Raw genomic sequence first — 9,851 nt, forward strand, 5'->3', positions numbered from 1 at the left:
GGTGACCCTAACTATTTTGGCTGTTGCTGCCTCGATCAGGGTCCAAAACGCCATCAGATGCTCGTATGAGGGGAATCTAAAATACAGTATTACAATTGAAGTCAGTTGTCTTGTCATAGGGCAATTCCATGCAAAGGTCACCCTTACCATCGAAAAAAAAAGTTTGCCCACACAAATATAACTGTTGTTAAAATGTTCACTTAGGTCTATATTTTGTTGCATGTAACCACTCTGATCTAAATGTATAGACAATTGCACTCTTTTACATAATATACAAGTTGTGCACTCATGCAAAAAAAACATTTGTCAAATGGCCGTTTTGTACCATTTCAAGAACGGGGTAAATGGACTCCAGTTTTCAATAAAATGTTACCATTTAGCATTTTCCTAATTGACAAGGGAATGATAGAGCATTGTGTATGCTCAGCTTGAGTTAAAAGCACAACTCCTTAAATGCATTAAGCCTCTTGTTTATGAGTCAGTGAGTACCATGGCCAATGCATTAAGCCTCTTGTTTATGAGTCAGTAAGTACTGTAATGGAAATGAGCTGCGGGCTCATGTAATTAGTGGTTGCAGGTGTGGCTGATTATAGGGGGTATAGAGGAGTGGTTAAAAGGGGGACTGGGCCCGAGACAGAGGAAGGCTAGTCAGAGCGCGAGCACTCTGGGAGGCGGGTGGCGAGCGTTCGCAGGACTGCCGGCGACGAAGTCAGCGAGCGAGAGGGGTTAGTGTTCCTGTAGGCAGGAGGGGAGGAATATCTGCCTCCTTTAGCAGCGATAGGGCGGGGAAAGTAGGAGAGTGCTCCGTAATTGATTATCGACTTAAGCCGACGAAATCGTCCAGCCAACATCCAGTCCGGGAAGCGTACGGCGGCCCCAAGCTCAGACCCCGGGGGAGGGTCTCGCCAAGTGGCGGCTAAGTACCCTATCATTGTCTGTTGTCTTGTCTATTTTAATTAGCGTTATTAAATTACCTGGCGGTGGGAGAGAACAGGGTACGAGGAGCAGGGCACTGTCCAAAGGGGGGTAGTTGGGCTCCCCTATACACGGGTGACGTTGGAGTGTCTACTGGGGGTTTGGCCCAGCTTCGAGAGTGCAATGACGTTGGAGTGTCTACTGGGGGTTTGACCCAGCGTTGAGAGTGCAGTGACGTTGGTGTCTACTGGGGGTTTGACCCAGCGTTTAGAGTGCCGTGCTTTCACAGGATTGGGGAGGGTGGAGTGTGGTTTGGGGAGAGCCAACTTCCTTGGGTGCCGGTGTAGCCTGTGTTGTGCCCTGGAGTATTCCACCTCAGTTTATGAGTTGTTACAGAACCCTTGTCCTACTCAATAAAGACCTTGTTATACTGTTACTAGCTTGTACCGGTCTTCTTTCAGCCTGACATATTTGGCAGTAATTTCCTGCTCCACGAACGAACCCACATTCATTACAGTACCATGGCCAAGTCACGTCCGTAACGTTTTGTAGAATAAGTTTATGCTTATCAAACAGTGCCGATGCTACAGATCCAAAGTTTCTGTGCAAAGCTTATTTATACCAATGGTTAGTTTAGTAAAAAAATCTTGCCCCTTTGTTACTTTTAAAAACTTTAATGATGTGTTATGGACGTGACGTTACGGACGCTACACAATGTAAATCTTCACAATACACTGTTCACTGTTCAACACAATGGAAATGTTCTCAAATGAAACGGCAAAGCTAACAATCGTGTTTTCGGCTGTTATAACCCATTTTCACCGACTTGTTTCAGTGAAACAGACATTCCAGTCATGATTATAGTCGGAATTCATGGGTAACATGATATAGCCTAAACATCTTCAACGATCTACATCTTCTCCAGTGATACTGAAATTTCGAGTTGCCTAATTGTCTTGCCGTAACTGTCTTCGCCATAACCTCGATCCCCGCTCCATGTTTGTAATATTTACTTCCTACTAGAAAGGCAACTCGAAAGTGCTCGAGGGACTCGATTGGTTTAGGCATTAAGGTGGCGCTCTGTAATTTGCTCGCGCTACCTGTCGAATCAAGCTGAGGTAGAATTGATAGCTTCAATCAAAGATGTCTTAAAGGGGTCATTGACTGTGTTTTGGGGGTATTTCACACAGTTTATTTGTAACTCAATGTTTTTAATTTCAGTGCTTAATTAATACTTTAATGATGAAAATCACTATTCATGTAGGCGTTTTATGTAATTTGCAGAAGAGTGGTCCAGACGGGTCACATCCATGACGTTCAAACGTCATATCCGAAATGCTGGTTTCCCAAAAAAGACAAATATTTAAAAAAATACTTTTTTTGTGTTCATTACTCAAAATCATTTGTAAGACTGTGTGAGAGTATTCACAGCTAAAGATGATTGTGACCATTCTGAACTTTTATAATTGTAATTTGACAACAACTCCATCTAAAAAAAGATAAGGGGTCCTTTTCTTGTAACCAGCGCAATTGACTTTGTAGTATCATTCAAGTATCATTCCTATTTTGCACTCAACGGAAAGCAGACTTTTCCCTTCACAGATGCACGTCGGTAAATTAGGGAAGGAACTTGCGCTCCCAGGGCAGTTCAGCGAAAAGAGGGGGCGTGTTCCGGCGCAAACGTTCCTTAGTGTTATTTTGCAGTTTGCAAAAAACTATTCCGCCACAGACTAGGAAAAAGTTAGTCTAAAGTCAATGGTGCGTTATTCAGATGCTATTTTAAGGGTGCATGCTTGGCTCGTGCGCACTACTGGCGAGGCCAGGCTCCTTTTCCTGCAAGCTACGTTACATTTCTTCCATGTCAATGATTGAAAAGAGTTTCATGAGTCTCTGTATGTGAACTTGATTTTTAACAATTGTGGCAAATTCCGTTATAATAGCAATCTGCAAGATAACAAGCGCGCCTGCTCTTAAAGGAAATGTGAGATGTTGCTCTGATTGGTTTATTGCACGTTACGCCGAAACCACACCCATGAGTAATGTAGCCACTTCAGACCAACCCATTTTAGATTTGCGCCAGGCGCAGAGTCATTTATCCCGCCGGTATAATAGCAACAGCGCCGGAGTCCCGCCCACAAAGTCACTTGTGTTTCACTTTTTGAAACGCAAGTTTCAACGCAAGTTTCAGATTGTTAAAATAGGGCCCAAAATGTAATTATCAATTCTATTTTGGTGGCCATCTTGAAAATCTTCAGTGACATTTCACATTTCTACATTTGACTTAATGGTTCACAGAGTTACAGAAAAAAGTATAGTCTCCAGAAAATGACTGTCATTTCTCGTCACATCCATAACGCAGGTGTTTTTGTAATAATTTTGTGCCTGAAAAATATTTTTGGCCAAAAATTGTTTTCCTACTCTATTCTACACATTGAGTACTTTCAGAATATGCATGACTAATTTAAATATTGTAAGAAGTTTTGTTTTACTGATAAATTTTTCTTGTCATTTTGAGTACAAATGTCACATCCATAACGCTGGAATTGCCCCATAGAAACTCAAGAATAACATTAAAAATTCCATGACATGCTGTTTTTGTATGCTTTTATATAGGCCTTAGTGGTCCCCTAATATCTGAAGTCTTTCCCGAAATTCAGCCTTGGAATTAAATAACCTGCTAAAGTGAACATTTTATGTCATGAAACCTTTAAGAAAAAAAGAGGAAATAATCAGTTAATAGAAGATGTTGATATAATAACTAGCTTACCTGGTGTAAAATCTGATGTCTTCAGGAGACGGAGCAAACCGTTTTTAGTCCAGAGTTGGAAAGATGATACGTTTGGACCTGCTCTCTCAGCGCCTCGAGTTCCCTCAACATATCCACATACTGCTCTGTCCACACATACGGTACCGCTGGCCCCATAGTCGTGGTCCACGACCATCGGGACCATGGCGGGTTGCTCACTGTCCTCCTCTGGCTCTGCCGGGTCAGGTTCCGGACTTGGTGGTCAAGATCGGCGCTCCCAAACACCAGCCCGTGACTTACTGGTATATTTGTTACACTCAAATAAAGAAGGAACAGAGCCTGTTGCCAAAACCCGTTTACCCTTAGCAGTAGTGACGATTTCATGGTCTTCGAAATGTCGACTGCAAACCTTAGTGTGTTGGGTTACCGAAAATTCCACCCTCCTTACTTTGTGCAGCCACCACGCACGAAGGCAGGTGTCCTCCGGGAAGCAGTGGAAGCTCAAAAGGCTGTTATAACGACTTGAAGCCGAGCAAAGTGGTACACAACAGTGCTCCTTAGACCTATGCACAGTACCTTGAAACCTAAATGTATCACGTACATTATGTCTTAACTTTTTTTCCCTACAACCGCACCACTCATCTTGTTGTTCGTTCACTAATGCGGATGAGGACAGGAAATAAACCGGAAACCAATTTGCCCTATCCACCTTATTCCTAGCTCCCATGATCCATTTCCTGGATTATGGGCGCGACTTCCGGAGCCGGCGATTGTCATGGTAACGCTCATAAACAGTCATTGCGAAAAGCTAATTCTGATGCGAAATAAAACATGTGGGAACACAGCCTGTTACACCTGAAACGGGACAATTTTATCATACCTCTGCCTTCTACTATCGAGGGATGGGAGGACGACCTGAAAAGGTGGCCTCAAATAACGTACACTAGCATATTTAGCTACTTTATTAACTCTGTTGCTACGGACGGTGAATCGATGAATAACCTGAAAAGCTCTGAGTCTTATCAGTACTGTAGCTACCTCCACAGCAATAAAGTTGTCCGCGTTTTAATAAAGTTGGTCGCGTTTTAATAAAGGAGGTGGGACACAACCTTGTTGTGCAGTACACATACGAAAGTGTTTTGGGTGGTCTCTTCAAGGCTAGGTTTTTCAGCTACATTCTTTTGTAGTCATCATCTGTTGGCAGGCGATGGAAACTGTACCGTTTGTCACAAGAACAATCCCTTTTTGTTGTGGGTGTGTTCAACACACTGTCATTGAAGCCACAGATTTAGCTAAATCTGGTTGTTACTTTAGTAAAGCCGCGAACAGCGCAACAGGTAGCCTACCAGAGCTCCGCAATGACATTTTATAACAATAACAACAATATAAATGACAACATATGTTTAAAAACAAACCAGTTTTAGTTATATTACAGTTGAAATTTCTTTAGAAAGAATCACTGTTGACGGCTGGCTGGGACTAACGGACTAACGTATAGCAAACAGCAACTTCCGCTACTCATCGGAAGTTTCACCCATAATCAATTCTACAGTAGACCCCCTGAGAATAAGGTGGATTGCGGCTACAGCGGAAGTTCGTCAGTACAATTGTGCACAGAGCCTATTACGAGTGAAAAATACCACCCCCAAAAAATCCCATTTGGATTTGTTGAGAAAGCGATTTCGAGTGGAACTGCAATCTCGGATTCTTGATTTAGGTTGTCAAAGTCTTTGTAATTTGAGCGAGTGCGGGTCGCCCGTGAGACCGCCTAGTCTTTTAGTAGTATTTTCGTAGCTAATTTTATACTTCAATTGTATACAAAAAAACAGAAAGAGGGACATTCTATGACGATATGACTATTGTAAAGACAGCCAGGTGGTGAGATTTTAATGTAGGTTGCTGTAAAACTTTGATTTGTTTGCTACGTGAGAGCCCCGTCAGCCTTCATTGACGATTGCGGCAGCAACAACAGTGTTGTCAACAGTGTTGTCGATCTGCGTCTAATGAGTATTTTCTTAATTTCGTAGCTACCAAGGTCAATTCTACATCCAAATGGAGATCAGTGTTTTAAAGATATGGCGATTGTGAAGACAGCCAGCGGGTCAGCATATTTTTGTGATTTGAGTAAAACTTTGATGTAAAAATTTGAGTGAGACCGAGTCTTGTTTTGACGTTAGCCTCAGAGTCACAGACTCTGCTCGCCCACTGGCAGTAGGGACTTTAAGCAGTGACGTTAGAGGGACGGCTACGGCGTCCGCTAAACATTCCATGGGGTTGCCGTAGTAGTGGTATTCGATTTATCACTAAGCAACATTGTAACTCTCAACGGCTACTTAATGCGCAACCGACGTTGGTCTGAACATCATTTAGGCTACACCGTCTCTTAAAATGGCCCGGGAGCACTTGTTATATTCTTTAGATGATAATTGATTCGATGATAAAACAGAGGAGGAGTTTACATTACTGTATGACATGAACAGGTCCAGCAATTTAGATTTGCCGTATAAACAGTATACACCTTTCAATTTGGATGATATGGAGGACGATGAATGCCTTGCTGAGTTTCGGGTGAGAAAAACTGATATACCACTGCTGGTGGAGGCTCTTGGCATCCCCGACGAGTTCGTCTGCGATTAGAGAAGTGTGTTGGCTGGCACAGAGGCGCTCTGCATGCTAGAGGCTCACATACCCATGCCGTTATAGCGACATGATGCAGCGATTTGGGCAGCGACCAGTACCAGTCTTGTGCATGGTAACAAATTGCGTGCTAGATTTCATTTACGATGTTCACCATCGCGGAATTACTGAGTGGAACAACACAATTTTAAACCCAGTTGCTTTGCAAACATATGCTGACTGCATACAACAAATGGGCGCACCACTGGACAACTGCTTTGGCTTCATAGACGGCACAGTCTGACCTATCGCCAGACCAGGAATGAACCAGCGGGTGATGTACAATGGCCACAAAAGAGTGCATAGCTTGAAGTTCCAGGCAGTTGCCATCCCAAATGGCTTAATTGCCCACCTACATGGTCCAGTAGGTAAGTTCCCTGACTTATGTGACAAAGTGTCACAGAAAGAAAACACATGTAGGCCTACTCCTAATGCTGAGTTTGATGTAATAAATACTACCTATTTTGTTTTGCAGAGGGAAGGAAACATGATTCAGGGCTTTTAGCAGACTCTGGTTTACTACCTGTAATGGAACAGCATGCAGTGTCCCCAGCCGGCCGTCCAATGTGCCTATATGGAGATCCTGCATATCCACTGCGTGTCCACCTCCAGGCCCCATTCAGAAAAGTCAATCTCACTCCCCAGATTATGGCATTCAACAAATGCATGAGTGAAGTGAGAGTGTCTGTAGAGTGGATGTTTGGAGACATCGCCAATTATTTTAAGTTCATGGACTTTAAGAAAAGAAAAAAAAAATGGGTTGAGTAGCGTAGGTAAACTGTACATTGTATCTGCTTTATAAAAAAATGCACTCACTTGCCTGTATGGTAATCAGACATCCACATTTTTGTAACTGAATGCTCCACACATTCTTGACTATTTTTCATGAGTTATTTAGTCACTGTCGAGTGCATATGTTACCTAAGGCTAAAGCTTTAACCCACAAATCCATTGAAATAAATTACTCAATTCTATACACCTTTGACATTTTTATGGTATTAGTGTGAATATATATATAAATGATAAGATTGTAGTACAAAATTGTATTTAATTGTTAATCAAGACATGTTATAGTAGCAAGACTATAAGATCTCACCTTAATAAAGAGCAATGTCCAGACATGCATGTATAATATTTTGTTTTATTATTAAACATCGGCCATCTCAAAATGATTTGTTTATATTATTATTTATTTAATTTAATTATTATTTATTAATTTTATTTTGTGAGTTTATCAATTAGAGCAGGATGGCCAGACACTGAATATGCTCCAGTCCAGTTTCACTGCAAGAGAAAAAAAGAAAACACAAGTTGCCTGACATGTTTCTAAAAGTAACCAACATGATATCAAATGTCAACAAGATTTGTAAGACACCAGCCAAGGTGTTCACAAGTAGAATTTACAGTATACATAAAGTGTAATAACATTGCTTTCATCAAAAGCACAGCTGACAGATGCTACATATCTAGTGCTTCAGACGTTACCTCTCAAATTGAATCACTGAATCACTATTTGGTTAATCTTTCAATTACAGCAATCAATGCTTGCCCTTGCTGCTGCTGCTGAAGGAGCATGGCCTGGGTAGCCTGCATTTGGGCCTGCTGTTGCTGCATCATTTGTATCATGTCCATCATCTGCTGCTGCGACTGTTGTGCCCTCCTAGCTTGCTCCTCCATCTCTTGCTTTTTAAGAGCTCTTTCTCTCTCAGCTCTCTGTCAATTTGACTTCTCTCCCTCAAAAATGCAATTGTATCATTGCCACTTCTCCTATGCTTGTTGCTTAATTCCTCTCCATCCTCACTCAGCCTTCGTTTTGTCTGGCCTATCCTCTTCATGGCCCTCTTCCTAGCCTCCTCTGCTTTGGCCCTGTCTGCATCGATCTTCCCTCTGTCACTACATCCTCTCATTTCTTCGACTGCCTTCTCCTTTTCTTTAATTTCCTCAATTAATTGATCTAGTTCTGTGATTTCTATTGATGTCCCAGTACTCCTCTCATCTTTACAATTTTTCTTCTTATATTTGTCCTGGATCAGGGCAAACCTCTCTCTCACAGACCTTTGTGAAACTTTAAATTGAAGGTCCAGGGAACTATTCAGGGATTCTGCTATGGTAGACCAAGCCTTCCCCTTGTCCACACTCCCCTTCTTGAATCGGAAAGGCTCAGAAACTAGAATTTCTCTTGCGAGTATCACATCATGCCTCTCTGTCCACTCCATGGGGGCACTAGATACATTTGGGCAACTAGTTAACCAAGCTTCAAAATATGACCTACTACATAGTTTTGGACATAAAGTATGCTATAGTTAAGATACCTGTCTTGGTAAATAATTCTAATCAAAACTGTTGAGAATAGCTAATTTGTTAGCTACAACGTTAACCTGACTAACTAACGGTAATGTTACTTACCAGTACAGTACTGTGGTCTAGCATCCTGTTGAGTTTTGGCAAATGATGACATGTCTATGAACAAACAGGAAAATCGGTCAAATTAGCCAGTATCTTTAACAAATATACTAATAATCCATAAAGCTACTAACGGTAGAATCGAATGTAAACGAAATGACAGTGTCAAATAGGATAAAAACGTATATTCACCTGCTTGAAATCCGACGTTTTTCAGAGTACGGCAAACCAGTCGCTCTCACGTAGTAGACAGCTGGGCTCCAACGGCAGGAAATTTCCAGATAGAATAGTACATGCGCAAAGTGGATTTTAGTGTTTTCGAACGCCGTAGCTGTCCCTTCAACCGTCGCTGCTTAAAGTCCCTACCCAGCTAACACATTTACGTTGCTCTGACGTTGTTGCAACGTCACGCGATGACCAAACATACGTTGCCGCAACGTCTTTGGCGACGTTGCGGGACCGTGCATCTGTGGGGCGCCAGTAGGTTGCCGCAACGTCATCTTGTGACGTTGCCAGTCCGTAACCGCGACGTCGTGGCAACGTTAATTTTCCGACGTTGCCAGTCCGTAACCGCAACGTCGTGGCAACGTTATTTTCCGACGTTGCCAGTCCGTAACCGCAACCTCCTAGCAACGTAATTTTCTGACGTTGCCAGTCCGTAACCGCGACGTCGTCACAACGTTATTTTCCGACGTTGCCAGTCGGTAACCGCAACCTCCTAGCAACGTTGTTTTGGGACGTTGCCAATCCGTAACCGCGACGTTGTGGCAAAGTTATTTTCCGACGTTGCCAGTCGGTAACCGTGACCTCCTAGCAACGTTGTTTTGTGACGTTGCCAGTCCGTAACGGCGACCTCCTAGCAACGTAATTTTGTGACGTTGCTAGTCCGTAACTGCAACGTCAACAATTTACTTAATTATGAAGTAACCTATATTTCATATGCAGACCTCATTTGCCCAGAAGGCTACTTTTTTTGGTATAATAGATAGCCAACGTTAGGAGGAATATGTTTGTGTGATGTGTAGCCTGACTCAAGCTAAATCATAAACGAGGCAGCATTTCAGAATCAGAAAGTGTTTTAATCGCCATGAAAGTTTGCACAGACAAGGAA

Source organism: Hypomesus transpacificus, unplaced genomic scaffold, assembly GCF_021917145.1.
Source record: "Hypomesus transpacificus isolate Combined female unplaced genomic scaffold, fHypTra1 scaffold_64, whole genome shotgun sequence".
In the NCBI taxonomy this organism is placed as follows: Eukaryota; Metazoa; Chordata; class Actinopteri; order Osmeriformes; family Osmeridae; genus Hypomesus; species Hypomesus transpacificus.